Source organism: Cataglyphis hispanica, chromosome 14 (genome assembly GCF_021464435.1).
Source record: "Cataglyphis hispanica isolate Lineage 1 chromosome 14, ULB_Chis1_1.0, whole genome shotgun sequence".
Taxonomy (NCBI): Eukaryota; Metazoa; Arthropoda; class Insecta; order Hymenoptera; family Formicidae; genus Cataglyphis; species Cataglyphis hispanica.
In genome coordinates, this window is record NC_065967.1 from 5,648,830 (window position 1) to 5,671,492 (window position 22,663).

A 22,663-nucleotide genomic window follows, 5' to 3' on the forward strand; every position below is an offset into this window, starting at 1 on the left:
CCCTGCCCGGACTCGGGCGTGATCAAAATCGAGGTACGTATAATTTCGCTGACTTTGATTCTCGAAAATACGAGGGAAGGTCATCATCAAGTGTGCCGCGAACGGTTATTGATTGATTTTATTGGATGCCGTCGACAATCAGAAACTAATTCACTCCATTTACATGCAGCTATTTATATACACTTGTGACTTAATTAATTACTTTCCTCTTTGTGTATATATATATATATATATATATATATATATATATATATATATATACACATGTAATACAAGATCTTTTTTACTTTTTTTTTCCAATAATCATATAGTGACATATAGCTTAAAGTATCTAAAAAATTCATGAAACATCTGTCATTGTAGTTGATGAATTCATAGTCATTTTGATAAAAATTATTTATCGAATATTTTAATGAATTTTGAATACAAACGAAGAAAAGAAATGGCTTTCTTTAGAAATATATAACTTTTTTTTATATGGAGGAGAAAAAGTCGTTTTTATTTCAAGGTTCAATGTTCAAGAGAAAAAATAGTACTGATCGATATTTGCAAAAAAAGTTGAATTATCAATCATCAATAAATTAATATCGTCAATAATCATCAGTAAATCAGAATTAAAAATAAAATTATATATAAATTTGAACATACTTGACATTCCGCTGATAAAAATAAAGTGTTATTTTGGTTCGGATATCAATGACCTACATATTCAGTCGAAGGGTTAAATTTAAATAATTGATAAATAGCTAAAAGAGCACTATTGCATGTAGCTTGACGCTTCGAAATATTCTCATGTTATACTTTTTTTAATATCGCCTAATATCTTATTGATTTCACGTGGAACAAACAAGATGCGTAGGAGGGGAAGTGGAACAAAAGCGAAGAATGGAGGATAATCGCCTTTGATGATAATCACTCTCGTGAAATTGATCCTTACCTTCCAATCGAATCCTTCCACGATCCAATATATACTGCGAATGTCGCCGATCCGTGCGTCTTAACGATCGATTGTCGGATCGTTTTCGCTAGACTAGAGAGCCGGAGGGACGAGAGTTCGTCGAGGTCGCGATCGACCACTTGGCGTATTCAGATTTCAGCTCGATCCTCTCCACCTCAACCAGGTAATCCCCATAGTCGCGTGCACCTAATCATTATAGCGAAGGGCGCGGGTGGCGCTGCTAGGTGTCCCTTAAATCGTTCCAGCACGACGTCGACTCCTCCTCCGCGCAATTACGAGTCATTACGAGCGGGATTCCACCGTGGTAACACACCGGGTACTCTCACCGGGTGCTACACGCCAAGGAACTCCTTACGTAGTGGTTATTTACGGCGACCGGGAGTTACCACCACGTCAGTTAAGCCGGCGGCCAAGTGGTCGACTTCTTATCGTCCCTGGGACGATGACGATAATGAGAATAACAACGGATGTCTCGCACGGATGAGTCGTCACGTTCGCGAAAGACTTTGCCCGACTTTGTCCGCGTGACGTGCCGAAGAAAGCTGTTGTTGTCAGCTGTTGTCAGTCAGGTTGATGCGGAGCGGCGTTTCCGCTTGACAGCCGCGCGCGAAGCCGTCCCGCCACCTTGCGATTTACTATCGCGCGGCTCTATCTCGCGGCACGAGCTCCCGTTTCGCGATGGAGTGAGTGACGGAGCTTCCTGTAGACCAATTCCTCTCCTCGCTGCCAAAACAAATTTTCAAATTTTACATCCACGTCATCGGACGGTTACCGAGTGACGACAACGACGTGCCCCGAGACTGACAGGTGATGACTTTCGCCATCATGGCCGAGGCCACGAGCGCAGGCTCCTCTGGATTCCTCCCGAGATTAAAGAAGGTGCCAGCGTTCGATCTAAAGTCGTCGATCCAACTGTCCTAGGACAGTGTCCTGGCACAGTCGTCGCCTCGCACAAGCGCCGCGTACGGAATCGCGCACGACACTGAAGCGGCAGGAAGCCTCGCGCTCGAGGCAAACCTCTCTCTCGCGAGAATTCGCGGGCTCACGTGTGAAATTCTTGCGCATGCACCGACGCCTTCCGTCCCTCACCCCGTGCATCCTCCCGCCGACGTTGCCCCCCCCCGTCTCCCTCCGCCCCGCGGGATCTACCCTCTCGCTCTCTTCCTCTACCCCCCTCCTCCCTTCCCCCTCTTCAATGTCGCTCTTGTCTTCTGTCGTCTTCGGTCGTCGTTCCATCTCTCTTCCCCCCGCCCCTCACCGTCGCGTCTCTTCTGCCTCCGTTTCTTTCCCTTCTTCCGGGGATAGCTCCTGAATCATGAAGCGACAAGTGTTTGGCGCCGAGGCGAGCGCTTGTGCGGGAGTTAAAGAAGTATTTCATGAAGTAAGCGCGAGTATATCTCGGCTCCCAGCTGTGGAAATTGAGGGGAGGGGAGGGAGGGGGAGGGGTTAGTTTATCCCTTAATTGGTGCGTTCTCTCTGCAGTTTCGGCGAACGTGATCGATATCCTCGTCGTCGGTGAGATCCTCGAAAAGAGCCGCGCTTATTCCCTCTTAAGAAAATTGATTCACGTTTCTTGTCATTAATCGTTTACGGTACACCGGGCGGGCGCGGAATGAAACTGGCTTTTCTTAACGCTTCTCGAAACTTTGCTCGTTCAACTTTCCGCATATTCAAATAATCACGATATATAATGGTTCGCGCCGCCGAAATTTCGCCCGCGGAATCAAGAACGCGAAATGTGTAAAAATGCAAAAGGGAAACAATACGCTTATATATATACATGTATATATATATATATACGTGTGTGTGTGTATAGATGCTTGGAATATTTCGCGCGTACTTTTTTATGCCGCTTGTTTTGTAACACGCGACTTTCGCGTACTTTTTCCCTTTCCGTCGAGATATCTTGGCAGGAGAGAGGAAAAGAAAGGACTCTCTCTCTCTCTCTCTCTCTCGCTCTCTCTTGCGGCGGCCCAGAAAGGGACACGGAAATGTATGCTAATTCAAGGTAAGCTAACCCAGATTCGCGCGGTTGCGCGATCCGGGCGAGGAAAAATGGAGGGCCTTTAAACGCGTTTTGACGTGAGGTCGGCCGCGTGACTCGCCGCAGAACAATTCTGCGAATGTAACTGACGAGCATTGTGTTTCCGACCCAGTTAATGGTTATTTTAACGCAGCTCGGGATCATTCGCGGACTCGCGAACCACTGAAATTCATACGTCGTTACGCTATAAATTATGCACGCAGCTTCGATGCTCTTGTTCGCGTAAGCCTGCCATCTAATATTTGAAGATTGCGTTAGAAGATTATATTATTATTATTATTATTATTATTATTATTAATAGATTACATTTTTTTTAGAAAATCCTATAAGTAAGAGCACATTTTTCCCCAATCCATAATTTCAGAATTTGATAGATATTACAATATATGTTTATTAGGATAATCATAAAAAAAAATTCTGTAAATTAAAAAGAACAGGTGTCTCATGAAAATATGACTTTAATAATCTGTTATTTTTTTTCCATTTTTTAATTTTAAAATTTTTTTTCAACATTTTGCTTATCATTTTTATTATGATAAATAGATGTAACTTTACAAGTTTCAATTTGTTAAATAACTATTTATATCAATTTGTTAAATGAATATTTATGATTACTGATCATTTGATTAATATAATTGACGTAACATAGTTAATTTTTATTGAACAAAATTATATTTTATATGATTGACAAAAAAATTCATTAAAATTCAATTATTTTGTCACACCGTAAACAAAAATTTTTCTTAGCTACTGATATAGTTAATTAACAAAGCAAAAATAAAAAAGCTTTCAAACTTCTCTTTTCAAGAGGCACCTGTTCCCTTTAATTTAAAGATTTGAGGTTTTACAGAACCTTCTTTTTTATCAATTATTACTCTTTTAGGATCAGCGGCAACGATTTCTTTTTTTCACGGCCACCCTAATGTTTATACAATCGTATGTTTATTGTTATCAAATTTTCGAATAATCTAAATCATATAAATGCCTCTTACTCTCGTTTAAGTCTCGATATTAAATCCGAATCACGTAAAATCTTACAATATTTGGCTGATAAAGAGAGGCTTCAGTTGGTTATCACTTTAGTGGTTTATTCTTCGTTTGAGAATCTTCCTAGGGATGCAAGTAATTTTCTTAGAATCGTGCGCGCGCGAAAGCACCATTGGAATTAAATTGAGAACGGGTCCGGTCCGCTACTTTGACAAATGAGTCGGCTCTAATTACCGATACGACTCTCTTGTACGCAGGATTATATCCCGAGATGCATCAGCAAGATTAATAACGTTTTCATAATGTAATTTTTTTTTTTTTAGAAAACTAAATCAATGTGCATGGGAGCAATGTAAATGTAATTATGAAATGTACTTATCAAAATACGTAGATTTGAAAAAAAAAAAAAAAAGTGAAAAGAAAAAACTTTTTTTTAAATTATTTTTTAGGAAATTTTTTAAAAATTACAAAAATAAATGATAAAGTAATAATGTTTATTTTTGAGGAATGAAAAATTTATTTAAAACAAGACTATTGAAGGGAAAGATTGAAACACCGAGCCGAGACGTGTATCTTGATTCGATTTTACAACATCCTCTGGTATTGCAACTTGACGTTTGTCGCGCATCGAATCAATTGTTGCCTAACTTTTCCTCTTCATTTTCCCGATGTTATAGTTTCTGGCAGTTACACCCTTTTGTTTCAGCTTTTCGATTACAGCTCGTCAATTACAAGTTTCGCGAGTTACAGAATCGCTTGTCGCGGTGCACACGCACACGCACGCACACGACCGTCCGACGGGCGATTAACTACAAAATGCAAACGGCGCGCGATTAATCGCGATCCGATGGGCGAACGTCAAAGCGACGAGGCGGCTAGATCGCGACGAAAACGGCTTCTACCGTTCGTGCCGCAATCGAGACAATGCATCGTTGCAACGTTGTGTGGATTGGAATTGCAAAATGTAGGATCGACCGGCTATATATACACTTCCTCCCCCTCCCCCCCCCCCTCCCCTCCCAGCCTCCTTCCCTTTATCCCTGCCATTCACAGTACAAGCTCATCATTCCGTCCGCGTCGCGCCTCGGCTTCGACATTCATCCGCCCCCTCCTCCCCCTTCGCGTCCCACCTCATTGAATTCGAACTTTCCCTCCATCGATTCTTTATCCCTATCGTTAAAAAGAAAAGGGAAAAGTGGAGGAAGACTAGCGGTATACGAATGGGAAAGGAATACGACGATTCGTCGGACGGGCTGACCGACTGTTTCTCTCAGGATTTGTGGTATCTACATCTCTTTCTCGGGAAAAGAGTGGGAAAAATGTCACGGCGGAACACGAGGGAGAGTAGATTCGAGGAGGCGAACGGAACCTTGCCGGTTCCGTCGGGGAACGGAAGTATTTTGCGTCGATCGCCGGATATCTCCGTCTCTGGCTGAAGTTAACTTTGACGTTTTTTTTCGGCCAAGATTTCGCTCTTCATTTGCATTGCCGATATAATCGTTTCATAATTTATCGCACTTTCCGAACTCAGGTTAATCTTTAAGTGTCTCATCGGTGTCAATGCAGTGTGAAAATAAATTATTTAATATTAAGAGTTGAATTTGAAGAGTTTTGGGATGTTAAAAAAAAATACAAGCAAATAATACAACATAGTCCCCCCATTAATTAGATTTTATCTGATTAAAAATTTAATTCAAAAGAAACACGCGCACACTTGCCAAGATATTTAAAGTCAAATGAAAAATTAAAATTTCATATTTATATTTATGTAAATATAAAATTTCAATTTTTTATTTACATAAATATAAATATAAAATACAATATAAATATAAAAAATAAATATAAAATAAAGTATAAATATAAAAAATTTATGTTTACATTTATATAAATATAAAATTTTAATTTTTTATTTACATAAATATAAATATAAAATACAATATAAATATAAAAAATAAATGTAAAATAAAATATAAATATAAAAATTTATGTTTACATTTATATAAATATAAAATTTTAATTTTTTATTTATATAAATATAAATATAAAATACACATATAAATATAAATATAAAACACATTTTCAGAAGAAAGCGCTGTACAAACAGCAAGTTGCCACCCCTATTAAGAGATTGGGGTTGAGAGACAAGGGTTGTAACTCGCGAACACGTCGAGGACAAGTCGATTAGCAAAGGGATGACGGCCTCGCCGAGGGGGATTCTCTGGTGGATCGTGGCATTTTGACGCCTCGTAAAACGCGATTTTATTCGCGACCGAACAAATTGAAACATAAGCCGTTCGTAAGAGGATCCCCTATCTACGGCGCGCTTTCTCGCCCTCCAGCCAGCCAGCCAGCAGTGGCTGCCCCCATTCGTTTCCCTTACACGTATTCCTCCCAGATATTTTACAGCGACGACTGAAAACGACAAGAACAAGGTTGCGGGCGTTCACGCAAGCGGGTTATCCATGCCGGCGCCATTTCGCGAGATGCCGATGTCGTCAATGTGAATGTATGCCCTGCCATGTCTCTCTTACTGTGTGTATCTCTCTCGCTCTTCCCTCTCTTCTGTCGTGGAAATTTATTTTTCCTTCTCCAAGCACATATAATGCCAGAAGAAGGCACTTAACTGGGCTCTTATTCAAATATTTTTCATCTTCGTAAGGATCGATATATTAAAGCCTTGCTCTTACATCTCGTCCCTTTCTTTTTTAAATCAATCATATAGCTATATTTAAAATCGTAAATTTACTATCGTACAAATTAGCGAATGAAGAAAAATGTGCGAGTGAATGGGAATGATATATGAGCATATGAAATATGAAAATGTAAGCATCTTTAAGTAACTTGTTAAGAAAAAGTTCTCTTAACAACCAAGAAGCTGCTTGAAAATATTTTCAAATAATTTTGTCGACTCCAGAATATTATAGAAATGCAATTTACATCTCCGTAAGCAATAATGCATCTATTCTGACGGCTTTTATTTTCATCAACAAATTTTATTTTAAGCTGAAGAATTTTTTTTCATTAAAATCTGACGTGGGGAGATGGAAGGGGCGGAAAAGTCGCGGCGTATAAAATTAATAGTTTCGTCGACTCTAGAATTTTATAGAAATAATATAATTTATAATTCGGTAGCAACAACGTTTCTATTTTGGATGGCTTTTATTTTAATTAATAAATTTTATTTTAGGCCGAGATTCTTTTCATTGAAATTTGATGAGAAGGTAGGAAGGGGGAAAATTCGTGGCACTTATAAAATAAGTAATTTCGTCGACTCTAGAATTTTACAGAAATGCAATTTATCTATTTCTAACTCGGTGGCAAAAATGTTTCTATTCTAGCGGCTTTTATTCCGATTAACAGATTTTTTATTTCAAGCCAAGATTCCTTAAAATTTTGACGACGGGAGGGCGGGAGGGGGAGGGAGAATTTCGCGGCGCGTATAAATAACATTACTCAGAGAGAAGTCGCCGAATAGTGCGGCACCATTAAAAAAAAAAAAAGAAGAGAATGAAAATCCTCGATGAATAAAAAAGCGTCAGCCTGCTAGAAGATCAAGAATTCCCTTGTGTTTCCCGCGCGCGCCGTCTCTCCTCTTTTTTTATTCACTCGCCTATTTTATCCGTCCCCCACCTCGACCGTTTCCATTTCGCGCACAACCTTTGCGGCCTCCTTGGAACGAGCGTCGCCATCTCCGAAGGGGTGGAAGGAATCTAGGATTGAAAAAAAAAAAGAAAAAAAAAAAGAGTCCGCAAAGTCGAAATGAGGGTGCACTACTGGAGTGTACTAGGCAAGGTGAGAAGGGTGTGGGGGGGGAGGGGAGAGATGTTAGATGGGGAGGCGGGCGGCATTCTCATTCCGATTCTCCTTTTCCTCCCCGTTCACGGATTGAAGAGGCCTTTATGATGGGGTACCGCTTTATGGCACGGCTTCGCCGCTATTATACGTGCATCGGCCGTTCGTCAGAATGGGGTAGGGGAGGTCGGAAGGGGAGGGTGAAAGGAGAATGGGATGCAAGCAGCATCGGAGACGTATATGGTTTTCGGTTTCAAGAAAACGGGCGAGGTTTTAGTAAGGTGGGTGGTTGGCGGAAAGGAAGGAAGCTGTGCGCGATACGAGAGGCGAAAGGAGGGGGTTTCCGGAGGAGAAGGGTACGAAGAATGGAAGGGAGGAGAGGAGGGGGGAGAGGGAAAGGATTGTACTTTGGACCGGCAGATCTGGCTATTGTCGGTATAATGAAGCCAAGGCGAGACTTTCTACCTTTTCAGTCGCACGCAAGCAGCGAAATAATGTCTCGAATGACTGATTGTGCGATTCCTTTGGCAGCTGGGGCTGTCATGTATAGTGCATCGCCGCCAAGTCATGTTGTTACGGCGGTGGGGAGCGGGGAAGAGAGGAAAGAGTCTCGGGAAAACTCGAGACTTTGGCAGTGATCAGTATCACATATAAAATTGCCTTCTCCAAAAGAGGAATTAATTAATAAGTTGATTACTTCAAATTACGTGTGTATTGTAAAGCGCAGACTTTGACGTATAATTAAAATGACACTTGTTATTATTTGAATAATGAATATTGATATTACGAAAGGTAATACATAATTACAAAAAATAAAATGTATCTGTTTTTCTTTTGTAAAATTTTTTATTTTTAATTTTGATGCCAATGTGCCCAGAATATTCTAGAACGTATTCGAAAAAACATATGTTTACAAAATGTCCGTACGCGTATACGCATGTATGTATGTGCGCAAAGACGTGGTTGCTCCAACTTCCGCAAATTTTGAGATAGCGAGCTAAATTTTTTTATATGAATAGAGTATCAGTAAAGATTAATTGATATTTTACTTGGCTAGGATCGGTGAAGGGATTTATTTTTTTTTTTTTAATTTTGAATTTTTCAAAAAAAACGGGTGATGTTGCACTAACTTTCGCAAATTTTGCGATATCGGGCTAAATACATTTATATGAGACATTTTTACCGACATTATAAAGGGAATGAAATTATGAGGAATGTGCAAATTTCTAATCTGCACATTTTCTTATTTGTTCTCTTATTTATTTTAATATGTAATTTAAAGGATTCTTAAAACGAGCACGCAATCTCATCAAACTTATATCATAATACATTTTATTATAAATAAAACGACTCAAATGGGCGCTCATGCAAAGATGTACGAAAATAGCAGAAAATTTTCTATGTATGCTGAAAAATTCGCCGACGAGATATGTCGCTGCTATGAGCGGTAAGCCAAGGTTAAACGCATCGCCATCAGTTTCCTCGGCTCGCGTAAATCACGCGCCCAGGGACAGTATTAAAAATATACGTAAGTGAAGGAAAAATATATGACTTGGTGGAAGGAGCGTGCGCGCGAGGCAAAAGAGTGTCGGCCGACTCGAAAAGAATGAAATGGTGCGGGGCGGGGCGGGAGGGAGGGAGGGTGAGGGGGAGCGGGGAACCGTTGAAAGATCGTAGGGAGGCTTATTACGTGTGTTGCGCGGTCGAATTTCACCTATCGCCGACGGTACACTCTCGCATATTTTAAGCCGACCATTTTTCAGCATTTGTGCTATACATCTACGTCGAATTTGCATGAGCCAGCGAGAGGAGATTCGGGACTTGTTCCGACCAACTTTCCGTGTGTCTCTATACGCGGTGCGCCCCACTTGAAAAAGTCCTCTCGTGGCCGCTCTCCATCTCCGGCGATGATCGACCGTCCACTCGAACTAGAATGGAAACGCGGTCTCTGCTTGCTGTATATACGTGTAGTTTGCATAAAAAAAAGTTGTATGCGCAATCTGTCGTAATTATTATTCACTAGTTTGATTCATTTTTGGCACATGAAAATCATTTTTATTTAAAAATAATCATATAAGATAGTTTGAAGATATTTTGACATATGGCAGATCGGGACATCTTTATAATAAATTTATTTATAAATTTAGCAATATTATAGAAGCTGTTAAAATTAATAAATTATAAAAATAAGATTAATAAATTGTAAAAATAAAATCAATAAATTATAAAAATAAAATTAATAAATTATAAAAATAAGATTAATAAATTGTAAAAATAAAATTAATAAATTATAAAAATAAAATTCATAAATTATAAAAGCTAAAATTTTTAAATGGAGAATCCTTATAATAAAGTAAATAGAGATGAAATATAGTGAAGGATATCAAACATTTTCAATGGAAAGCTTTATTCATGTAAAAGAATTTTTATTTTATTCCGAAAGTTCTGTTTTAATTATATTTTTCTTCCATGCAATATAATAATTATATTTGAAAAAAAAAATTATTTTAACGTTACACAAAATGTCGAAATTTTCCGAATACATATATCTCTCAGTATCCAGATCTTTTTTAATTTAATTAAATGAAGAGAGTATTTTATTTCGACGCGTATCAAACAAATTAATTTTTTCTTGAAACATTAAAATATTAATCAATTAAACCAGAATTATTATTATTTTTATGCTAGCTCGTGCTATCGCCCGAAAAATTCTAGGACCATTTTATACAATAACATATCTTTCCTTCACGGTTTCTACGAAATTATTTTTTTCTTCCCTAACTTCTCATTACATTTACATACGTGTACGTGATACGTGATACTGATTTCCAGTGGAACGCTATTAATCATCGCGTCAATCGATATATTTCTAACGAAGGAAATTGAGGCAATATCAGTTGGGGAAAATAACGAAACAAACGTTTTCGATATTATCGGCAGACAGCCCGTGTATGACGAGGCAGACTGCGAAGTCCAAGTCTGCGCGGACGTGGAAACGATAAATTCTGCAGGAAGGCGCGCGCGCGTGTGACATCACGGTATAACGTTTTGCCGGCGCGGCGACCGCTGCAGGTTGAGAGACACTGGGAGACTCTAATCCTAATGCGGCGCCGTCTTATTTATGCAGCGGAGCCGTTTCGCACCGCAACGCTGAAGACCTTAACGGCTTTCAATTTCCGTTGGCCATCAATATTATTTAGTTTAGTTTGGACCACCCCCTCGCGCACGGGATACCCCGCCACCCCTTCAGGCATGCTCCTCACGCCTCCGCCAAGGAAATTACTTGTCCTCTCCCTCCCCCGATCCGCCGCTGCTCCTTTCGCGCCCCTTTTCTCCCTTCCCTCCCCCTTTCCCACCATTCACGGTCGGACCGCGAGTCTCGCTGATTGTCCTTAAGAGGTGTCTGTCTATATACTTTGTACAACTCGATATCCCTCGCATTCTCCTGGATAATGTTCGAAAAAGAGCACTTCATCCCCCTCTCCCAAGAGCTACAAACGAATTTGAATTATCTTCAATTACAGAGAACAGATACTCGCTTTCGTTATCCAATTCGACTTCGAAGCACGATAAATGATTCTTTCTTCACATTGAATTTGAAGAGCGTCGAACACGAGCCTTCGCATCGATCACAATCTGGTAAAATTCTGAGAGATTGAGACGAATATGTAAAATAATCGGGCAGGTAATATTATTAATAGTTCACCATCTGATATCTTTCTAATCTCTCGCGATATGCTCGCAGTAACTAGAAATTTGATAAGAAAAAAATTCTGGGATCGTCATCGATATCGATAGAAATTTAATCAGCGAGAAAAAATATCCCCGCGAATATTGAAACTGAAGCTAACGAGAGATTAGTTTTATATAGGGGGTTTTTAAATAAATGCAAAAAATTTTAGGAGATAATTTTTTGTCTTTAGGATCTTTAAGAAGCATTAAGGTCTTTTAGGTATATTAAGGGCTTTCATATAAAAATATATTTCTCCCTGAGGAATTACAATCCTCCAAAAGAGGTGAAAAATGAATTTTTATTTTTTTTTTAATTTTGAACAAATTAGAAAAATAAAATTTTTGTGGACATTTTTTACTGGAAGAAAAAATATTTATTAATATTTTCCCGTATCGTTATAAGAAGAGATGAAACTAACAGCCCCTATTCAATTTTTTATTAGAACTTTTTAACGGACCGGAATGTGATTATCTAAAAATATACGTTAGAAAGCTCGATTCCTTTGAAACATTTTGTATTTCTTTTCTTTTTTTCGTAAAATCAATAGTTTTCAAGAAAAAAAAAATAAAAGAAAATTGAATTTTAGAATAAAATAAAAATAAGCAAAATAAAATTATAATAAATATTGGAGAAAATGAAACAAAAACAACACAAATTATAATTAAAAAAATAATAATTTTCATCTCCTCCTTTGAAGCAGTGTAATGGGATATTGGAGTATATGATAGATCACCTTTAATTATCGACAAAGAATCATTTCCTAAAATTTGTCGCTCTTATTTAGAAACACTATATATATATATATATATATATATATATATATATATATATATATATACATACGCACGTAATTTAAATATCCTTCTAATATTTAATATCAAAGTGGTCGTCGTCGACGCGATCTGACGTCTTGCGGTGCATTATCGGGATTATAATGCGTTGTTATTAATATTCAACGGGAAAGTGCGCGAGAGTGCGCGTTGCCGAACGTATTTCCCTTAGGTCGAAAACTCAAATCCGATAGTTTCCCATCTGGACTCCGGGGGGCCAGATGCACTTTCTCCCCGACTCTATACGCAATAATACTCCGCCGCCATCCTCCGCCTCGTATCCTTTCCCCGCCGCGCCCCGCCCCCCCCCTTCTCACCCTGATCGCCGATAAAACGGAATTACAAACCAATTCGGTCGGTACGGTCCGCGGTGGAACGAAACGTTTTGCAAGTTCCCACGAAACACGATCCCATCGGTCGCTAGCCACTCCTGATGCTTCTCCCATGTGTATGTGTGTGTGTGTGTGTGTGTATGTGTGTCCCGCTCCTTTTATTCCGATTACCTCTCTCTCTCTTTCGTATTCTCCTCATCTGTACCTCCTCTCTCAGACGAGCTGCAATGTGTGCGTATATTGTTTGCGGTATGATCAGTAGAACTGGAAGAGTTTTCTGTCTGTAGGTCGGTTAAGTCCATTTGTACGCCTGGTCTGAATGAAAGTCATTTCTTTACTACTCAAGAAGAAGAAGCGATAACGCGATACTCCCTTCATCTGCAATCGAGCCAACAATCGAGGTATTTTGTAAAGTCACATCTTATTTTTTTACACTCTAGTTTCCAAAGATTCAAAGTAAAAACTTGTATCCGAAGATATTTATCAGACATCTTTCCAATAAATTGTATTGTTAATAATTTCGTTTCCATTTTCTATGGGATTATTTTCTTCTCATGCAACTTCTCATTACATTTACATTACATGTAAATGTATATATATATATATATATATATATATATATATATATATATGTGTGTGTGTGTGTGTGTGTGTGATATGTGATACTATATTTTTAATTAAACGCTACGATTAATAAATAATTTTTAATTTTATAAGGTGATCCAATTTCGTGATCCAAAAAAAATAAAAATTTTTTAAATCTCTCTTTAAAATTGTTTTCAATATCATTTTAATTTTTATTTTTAATATCACGAAAATTGAGATACATTAAAAATTATAGAAATATAATAAAAATTCTGAAAAAAAAAAATAGAAAGCAAAGGAAACAAAGATTGAAAAAATTATAAACATACAGAATAATGCATAATATAATGAAAAAATGCACTACAAATATGTGATATTATTAAAAAAGATATTCTGTGCTGTTATCGGTATTTATATTTACATGTACTTTGCCAATGAAAGTCACTGAATAAAAACTTTAGATATTCAAAAACTCTCGACACAAATCGATTAGCATATAAACGAGCAACGAATGCGCAAACCATGGACTTGCGACGAGTAAACTAACTTAAGCGGATTAGGTTCATATCGGTTCTGATAAAGTGCAGAGGGCACTTATCGAAGAAACGGGGATACTTTATTTTAGGAAACCTATATTGGTGTAAAATCTTTTCTCAGTCTGACGTCATACACACATGTAATATAGTAATCAATTCGATTATATTGAGAAATTTCTGTTTCCGTCTTCTACTCTTTCTATCTCCAAGTTCGATATCTATTTATAGTCCTTATCCTTATCATGTTTGATTTCTAAGCTTACCCTTCCGTAAATCACTGTAACAGGATCTCAAAGTAATTACATCAAGTTGAAGAAGAGCAGAATACTGATGATAAGACTTTCCGAAGCTTGGTCATGTATAATCTTACAAAAGTTTCCTTAACCCAAAGAACGTGGCTATGACTAAATTACTAATTCTAGGAAGAAGAAAAGATTTTTTTCTGTCCAAAAGATCTCAACTCGCATTACATATGAAATTTTAATGTAGAAAAAAAATGTATATATTTCAATTAATTTGTAATTAAAAAAATATCTCGTACGACGTAATGTCTGTCAAAGGAATGACAGAAAAATATGCTTACATTAAAAATCTTTCAAATTCGAAGAAAAGGAACTTCGGCTCGCTACATTTTTACGAAACGAATGATGACGAAAAAGAATGAAGGACTTATACGCAGATCCTTCGCGATCCCAGTTAAGGGCTGAGCTTGAACAACGGACGCTTAGTACACTTGTCACTTAAAAACTGCCTTCTCCGCTTCTCTTCTATTCTTCTTCCTCCATTCGCAGAGATATTCCTAAGATCCTTTTATTAAACAATGCCAATTTATTAAATGCAAGCTCGGAGCTTGCTTTACGGATCCACTCTCTTTGTCCGGAGACGCGACAAAAGGGACGCGCACGCGGTTTGCTTATAATGGCATTCATAACAACTTTGCCAAAAAAAAGGCGCCATAATTTAATCTTCGATCCGGCGGCGGGATTAGAGCAAGAGGAGAACAGGTGCGACCGAGGCGGCGATGAACAAGCCGCTTTCCCAGCCGGATTTTTCCGCAATCTACCTTCGCAGACCCGGTAGATGCTAGCCATGCTCTCTCTCTCTCTCTCTCTCTCTCTCTCTCTCTCTCTCTCTACCTCCCTCTCTCTCTTTTTCCTCTCTTCGGAGGTGCTTTCTCAGACCGATACTGGCGAAGACAATGGCGTACTTTGTGGCGCTGCCGTGATTAAAACAGGAGAGCGAGTCGAACGTGAGTAAGACGAAGGGGAGAGGAAGGGGAAGAGCGGGATAGAAAGCCGCTCCACTTTCTCGGCGACTGGCAAGGATTGAGAGCATAGGAAAGTCGTAGTCGCGTGAGTCGGACTGAGTTTAGAGTTCTTTTCATTACCAGTTCACCTCAAACACACACACACACACACACACACACACACACACACACACACACACACACACACACACACACACACACACACACACACATACATATAAAATAACGTCGAATTTTCCTGTACATACATCGTTGTTCCTCATGTTAATGACTACGATGTCCGTATGTTTGCGAAAAAACCGCGCTTACCTTCGCGAATGCTGCCGCTTTGACGCGCGGCAAAGGACTCATTGAAAGTCTAGAAAAAGCTCGCGGAATTTCTGAGTCGATAAATTCGACATCAATCGATTAATAATAAATAAATCTCTCTCTGTCTATCTTAAATGCAATTATCAAAAATTAATTCCATTATTATATAAATCCTTCATTTGTAGAATAAGAAATTAATTACCGAAAAGATTTTGGGAGACGCGTCAATTTATTATATTACTTATCTACTCATTTTACTCCTTCATTTTGAATTTAAAATATAATTAATATAACAATAATAATACTAATAATAATAAATAATAATAATTAAATAATAATAATTATTATAATTATTATAATTATTATTATAATTATTATAATAATAATTATAATAATTATTATTAATAATACATTTATATATTATATATTAATAAATAATAATAATTATAATAATAATAAAATGAAATATTAATAATAATAATAATATATTTAATGATATATTAATTAATACTATAATTAATAATAAAAATATTTGTTGGCAAATTTTGCACGTCTATATCCTTGGAGTTATAAATATTCAATTTGGGCGAATTATTAGCAGCACACTTTTAAGCGGACTAACTGCAATCGAGCGTAATAATCGGCCGCTAAACACAGCCGGATACACCGATGGTGCAACATTGACTGGTCAGCCTGGTACGTCTCGTGCAATCCCCTGTGCCTAACGCCACTGCCACCCACCCCTTTATTATTCCGTTATATGTGTAGATGGTGTAGGAGATATCGCATGATCGAATCACGTACCAGTTCGGACACGATAACCTAATGAACGGACTGAATAATGATCAGGCGACGATTATGCGCTGTCTATTAAATTGATTCGGCCCTGTCCTGCGCATTGCCCTCCATCTTGCTCCGGCCACAGCTTCTGTTCTGCCGAAAGGAAGGACGGCGTACCGTCCGATCCTTAACGAGCTCTACACCGTAGGATTACGATGGTAAATTCAATTTGCCTCTTTAATCCCGCAACGCCGCGCGTCTTTTACTTTATCGCGGCGCGGCACAAAGGGAACGGACATATCGCTGCGCTCGAGCTGAGAAATTGCATCCACTTTTATATCTAACTCGTCACCGCTCTTTAATCCACTTTCTTGATGCGTGTTCGCAGGACGAAACGGATTTGTCATTTTCACGATCGAGTTTGGGGTGAAATAAGCGCGATTATATATACTTGCCGTGAGTCTGAGATAATTTTCCTGTTCATTTGAAGGAGGCACATTGTTGCAAAATTTGGTTTAAATTTAAGGATATATGTGTCATATGTCAAAACTCAATTGACAAAAGCATGAGAATTTTTTTGTAGACTGTTCTATTATTTTTTCTGAATATCTCAAGACCTAAACATAATTGTCTTAACGGTTTGGAAATTATCAAGTTTAAAATTAAAAATTTCAAGTATTGATATTTATGGAAAATCGAAAATTGTAACGCTTATTGACAAATTTGACAAGGAAAGAAATATTGCCAACGAAATAAAAATTTTCACATATGTTAAGGAAAGTCTAATAAATATTTGTGCTAAACTTAATTTAGATCCACTTATTCGTTTAAAAGCTATTTACTAAAAATTGTAAAAAAAATGTTATATAATATCTATCTTTCTTTCTCTTTCTACAAATTATTCCTTTTTCTTTGTTTCTTGCAGTTGACTTCAGGGAATATTTACGATCAATAGTTTTTGTTATAAATTAAGAAAGATATTACAACTATTTTCTTTTACGAAGATGTTAAAAATCATATTATTTTATGATACTTTAATTCTTTTTATAATCCGGATTCATTTATTTGATTTTTCAAACAGTATAAACGTGAAATATATGTTTCATTTAAATTTTGACAGCTTTTTGCTACTCTTGTGCAGCCAAAACATCCCTAAAATATATCCCAATAAATCCTCAAAAATTTAAACGCTGACACTAATACTATGTTAATATTTCAACAAAATAAATGAAAATTTCATAGTAATTTGAAATAAATTTTGTGTAAAATCAACATATTTTTAATGATAAAATTAACTTCGAAAAATATTATTGTCGTATATTTTTAATTTTATAATAGATATATTCCGTATCATTAATGACAGAACTTATCTGCTAACATTTGTAGAAAAAAAATATTGATTTTATTTTACTTCTATTACAAAATAAAATAAATATTTTTTTCTACAAATGTTACCAGATAAATCACTGTCACTAATGATATTTCACTATTATATAAAATTAAAAATATATGCACATTGTTTTATTTTTACATTTATTCCAGTTCAATTAATACAACAGCAATATGTCAAATTAATGCAGATATTTAATACACGAATGTATGAAATATTTAACACACGAATTTTCAACGGTATATTTTTTAACAAGAAAACAGAAAATTTCTAACAATGCAATAGTCAGTTTTTCAATTATACAGACAGCAAAAATACTGACATCTTCAATAAAATAACAACGCTCCGACGCTGGTCTCCTCTCATTCGAGAAAATGCAAGTTGTTTCACGAAGGTACCGTCGAGAGTTTTAAGTCTGACTTACACGATATCTTTCCCGTACACTCAGCGGTGCTACCCCATTTTATCCCGCGATGCTGTCCCCGTGGCTTCAGAGCACGTATTAAAATCGTTACAATGGCGGCGAGCTGCGTCTCGAATTTTCGCCCAACAAAAGAGATCTCAGTATATGAACGTGATTATGTGCTTTTATTGCGCTTTATATAGATCCACGTAAGAAGCTTGTCGAGAACGATATAATCCGCCAATACCGTATCTGTCGGCAGCTTCAGAATAAAGAGAAACGATGAAAAGTCACTGAACGTTCTTTCTGATATCTTAAAATGAAATTTGGTAATAATAAAAAATAGACTAGAGTAATTCTGTCTTCGGTGAAAATGTCTTTTTTTTTTTTACATCGATATTTTTACACGAGCGTTTCGGACATACTCTTTTATCAAGTTTTTACATAATTTTTTAATTGTTTGAATTCATTTTTTTTCTTTTTTTTTTAGAAAGAAAATACCAATTCTAATTTTGAGGTCTATATCTAGCAGAAAATTTATTATATTTATACAATTTTCAATATGTGTGTGTATGAGCAGCAATTTTAATTGTTTATCACGGAAAAATATTTTGTATCAAGTTTCTTCCAAATTAGTCGATAGATAGGAGAAATATTTTTTTTGCAAAAATAAACAAATTTAAAAGCAAAAGCGAGTAATATCCTAGATGAAGGGAAATCTAATATATGTATGTAATGTTTTCTAATCCTTCTCAAAGCCTTTCTTCTCTGCGAATAGGGGATCGCGTTCTCCCGTCGACTTGAAAATGAGATGAAGGAAATCGTGCATTCCTTCTTACACACGACGACGATAAATTGTCCCCTTTTAATACAAATTGATGCATATGACCACGTGCTTTTTCAACGTCGCCGAATCACTCTTCTCGCAGACGCGGATTAACGGACGGGTGGCATCCAAATTTCCGTGCCGTGACTATTTGTAATCCAAGTTGCGGAATTGGGTCTTTCCGCCCCAAGGCGAGATCCCGGCCACCGGTCATTTCCGATTTTGATGACAATCGAAGACGAAGACAGTGTTTCCCAAACATCATTTTCGTATTTGCGTGAACTGTGCAAATACGAAATACCCTTTGTACAAATATCGCCACCCGACACGGGCGTAAAATTCGTAGGAAATATGTATTAAGAGAGGAAACCAGTGTAACAGCTGAAGAAAAAGGCTATTTTTAAGAATTTTTTTCTAGTAAATAATTAATTTTTTAAAAATCACTTTATTACCATCACAAAGTACATAATTTAAGCTACTTTTTGTGAAATTTTTGTTAAAAAATATTAATATTTATAACTGCAATAACCAATAGTGTGAGTCGCCTTAAAAAAAACGGACGCACGCGTAGCGAGCCAATGGAAGCTCTGAAGCAAAAAAACCAAACATTTTCTTAAAATATAAGACAATAGCTTCAGTTGCACGTGTGGAATTGAATAAGAAAATCATTTGTTACAAAATAGCGGACATTTGAAGAAAAAAGTATCAAAATTAGTGAGACAATGATCTCTGTTTTTTAACATTACAAAAGAACAAATTATTCAATCAAAAATTCCATACGTGCAACTGACTTTTTTTTAACATTACTCATAATATATACTATTGTAGCTATGAATATTAATATTTTTTAACAAAAATTTCACAAAAGTTAGTTCAATCTATGTACTTTGCGTTGTCAATAACGTGATTTGAGAAAAAATTATTTACCAGAATAAAAATCATTAAAAATAGCTTTCTCTCAGATGTTACACTAGTTTCCCCTCCCCCGCCCCCCTTAAACGAGAAATAAAACGGTACCTATCAAAAGTAACATCATTGACATCAAAATGATATTTCCTCGCCTCTCTCTCTCCCCCTTGAGGAGAAGATGCTGTCGCATGCATCTCGCATCTTCGCAGCCTCCAACAATCACTTTGTGATCACTATAATGCCCGGCGACTTTTCGCAGTTTTTCTCCTTTTCTCTCTCTCTCTCTCTCTCTCTCTAAAAACGGCAGGGTTCTCGCGTGCCGGAAATTGAAAGTCCGTGACGTGACATCCGGGACGGTAGATCTTCCGCGCGACCCCCCCACAGAAACTTCATATTAACAAATCGAGACGAAAGAAAGCCCCGCGACAGCCCCGCGCTTTACAGACACGTCTCTTCTCTCTCTCTCTCTCTCTCTCTCTCTCTCTCTCTCTCTCTCTCTCTTCTCCCTTCTCTCTCCGTTCGTAATTTTTTCTTTCCTCGCCACGCATTTCGCGATGCTGCGACCCATCCTCTCCGAAGCGACGTCGAGTTTCCCATTAAATTTCCTCTGTCCTCGCCCATCGCCATCCTCCACCTCCCTCCCCCCCGCTCACCCCCCTGTCGATTCGTGCTATTTCGCGGCAACGATCCGCCCGTTATAATCGATTCGGCCTGATTTCGGTTAACTGCCGTCATTCAGAGTTTAGCGACGAAGTGTGTGTTTCGTTACCGCGAAATGCGAAATTATCTCGCATTTTCCTCGTCTCTAAATCACACGACGTTGTTCGATGGAATAACGCATCGACAGTTCGAATTAAGCGACCTTAAATTAGCGATCTGTGACTTTTCAAATCGACTTTTTAAATCCTATATATTGAAAGTCGTGTAATAATTGAATATTAATTTGCACTTTTAGAAATTCATGCAAAATGTCATATAAGTGTAAATTATTTCTGTGTTGTTTATTTGTATTTTCAACAATTCATTTAACAATTTAATTTCAATTTTGTTTCCTCATAGAGGAAGCATTGTTTTCACGAGGGGAAATTTTTCTTTTCAAATTTTGACGCTAATGTAATTTAGAAATGTTCTAAAATGTCAAAAAAAAAATGACATTTTCACAAAATGTCCGTATGTGGGTATGTGCGCAAAAAGGACGTGGTTGCTCCAACTTCCGCCAATTTTGAGATATTGGGCTACATTTTTTTTTTTGTATGAATAGAGTATCATTAAAGGTTGGTATTAAATTTGGATAGGATCGGTTTATTTTTTAAAAATAAAATTTTGAATTTTTTAAAAAAAGGATGTTACTCTAACTCCCCAAATTTATCGGTCTAAATATTTTCACATGAATATCATTAAAGGATGGTTGGTGTTGAATTTGATAGGAATTGATGAAAGGGTTTATTTTTTATGAAATTTTGAATTTTTCAATAAATGTCTATGTACGCTTTAGCTTCCACAAATTTCGAGATAACGGACTAAATATTTTTACATGAATAGAATATTATTAAAGGATGGTTGCTATTGAATTTGATAAGAATTAGTGAAAGAGTTCATTTTTTATAAAATTTTGAATTTTTCGAAAAAAAAAGATGTGGTTGCTCCAACTTCCGCAAATTTTGAGATCGCGGACTAAATATTTTTACACGAGACATTTTTACTGATATTATAAAGGGAAGGAAATAAAATTGTGAAATAAAATTATGAGAAAGCAAGTTTCTAATTTGCACAATTTTTTACTCATTTTATTTCAAATTAGAAAATTAAATATAAAACGTCAAATATACATTTGATAATTATATCATTCTTCTACAATCGCATTTAATGCTATCTTAAATAAAGTATAACAATTATATATCGTAGAATAAATGATATCAAGAAATAACTCTTTCGATTGAAAGAACAAATCCAAATGGCTACATTTCGCACATTAAATGCGCAGTGCGGAAACGTAGTACAATTTCGTCTCCCCCTTGAACGCCCCCCCCCCCCTAGCTTGACATTAACTCCGCCGGTATGCAACGGGTGTCCCGCGAGTAACGACTTACGTATGCCCTCGCAGGAACCGCTCGCATGCATCGGTATGTCGCGTCGAGGGACGAATAGGGGGAGGGGGAGGGGGGGGGGGAAGGGTGGCCAGGAGGGAGCCTGATTGCGTCCGGCCGAGATGATTGCTTTTCGCGCGGCTATGCCTGACGCATACATATACGGACGCGCGCGCAAACATCGACGAGCATAAACAGACGGCGCGCATTCACACACACACACACACAGGCGCGCGCGAGCGATTACCTGGCGCGCGCGCGCGCGTTTCAATATTCCGATAGTTTATTCGTCTAGATCGTCCAAGGCCCGGGCGTCTATCGGCCGGAAAATCACTTCGATTTTAGTTAACACACTCGACGCCGCACGCGCGAAATAACGAACGCGACATTTCCGAGCTTCCCCCACGGGAATTTTTCAGCCCGCGAAAGAAAGCGGCAAGTTTTTCCTCGAGTACGAGGCGATTATTGTCACCGTGGCGTTTAATTCCTCCTCCCTCCCCCTCCCCCTCCGTCCTCCCCCTGTGCAAACTTGCGGCCGAGTGGAACACCGGTGGGTGGGGAGGAGGGAGGGGTGGAGGAGGGGGAGAAACCGAAATTTTGAAAGACGAGGCGTGTAGCATTAAAAGCGGACAACGACGTCGATTAATAATCGTTGATTAAACAGTCTCTCATTGTTGTCGCTTCTCTCTCAACGGTTTAGGAGGGGAATTCTGAAAGCTCCCCTCGGCAGCTTCCGCAACCACGCCACTTTCTCCGGTATAATCTCGGTTTCAATTTTCTCCGACTTCCTCTTCACGGTTTTCGGTCGCCTCAGCCTAAGACTCGCGAGCTAAGAGATTCCGAGATTCATTCACGACAGCTGACACGCGTCGCTCCAAACGAAATTTACTATATA

General features: G+C 37.7%; 2 protein-coding genes across 3 annotated transcripts in view; one reads left to right on the plus strand and one right to left on the minus strand.

Moving 5' to 3' along the window:
- LOC126854797 (zeta-sarcoglycan) overlaps window positions 1–1,898 on the minus strand; it is a 210,588-nt gene extending 208,690 nt beyond the window's left edge. The window contains exon 1 of the mRNA XM_050601871.1: window positions 938–1,898. The gene's annotated coding sequence lies outside the window, so the exon portion shown is untranslated. The remainder of the gene's footprint in view (window positions 1–937) is intronic.
- LOC126854820 (uncharacterized) overlaps window positions 1–22,663 on the plus strand; it is a 280,406-nt gene that overhangs the window by 234,220 nt on the left and 23,523 nt on the right. The window lies entirely within an intron of this gene.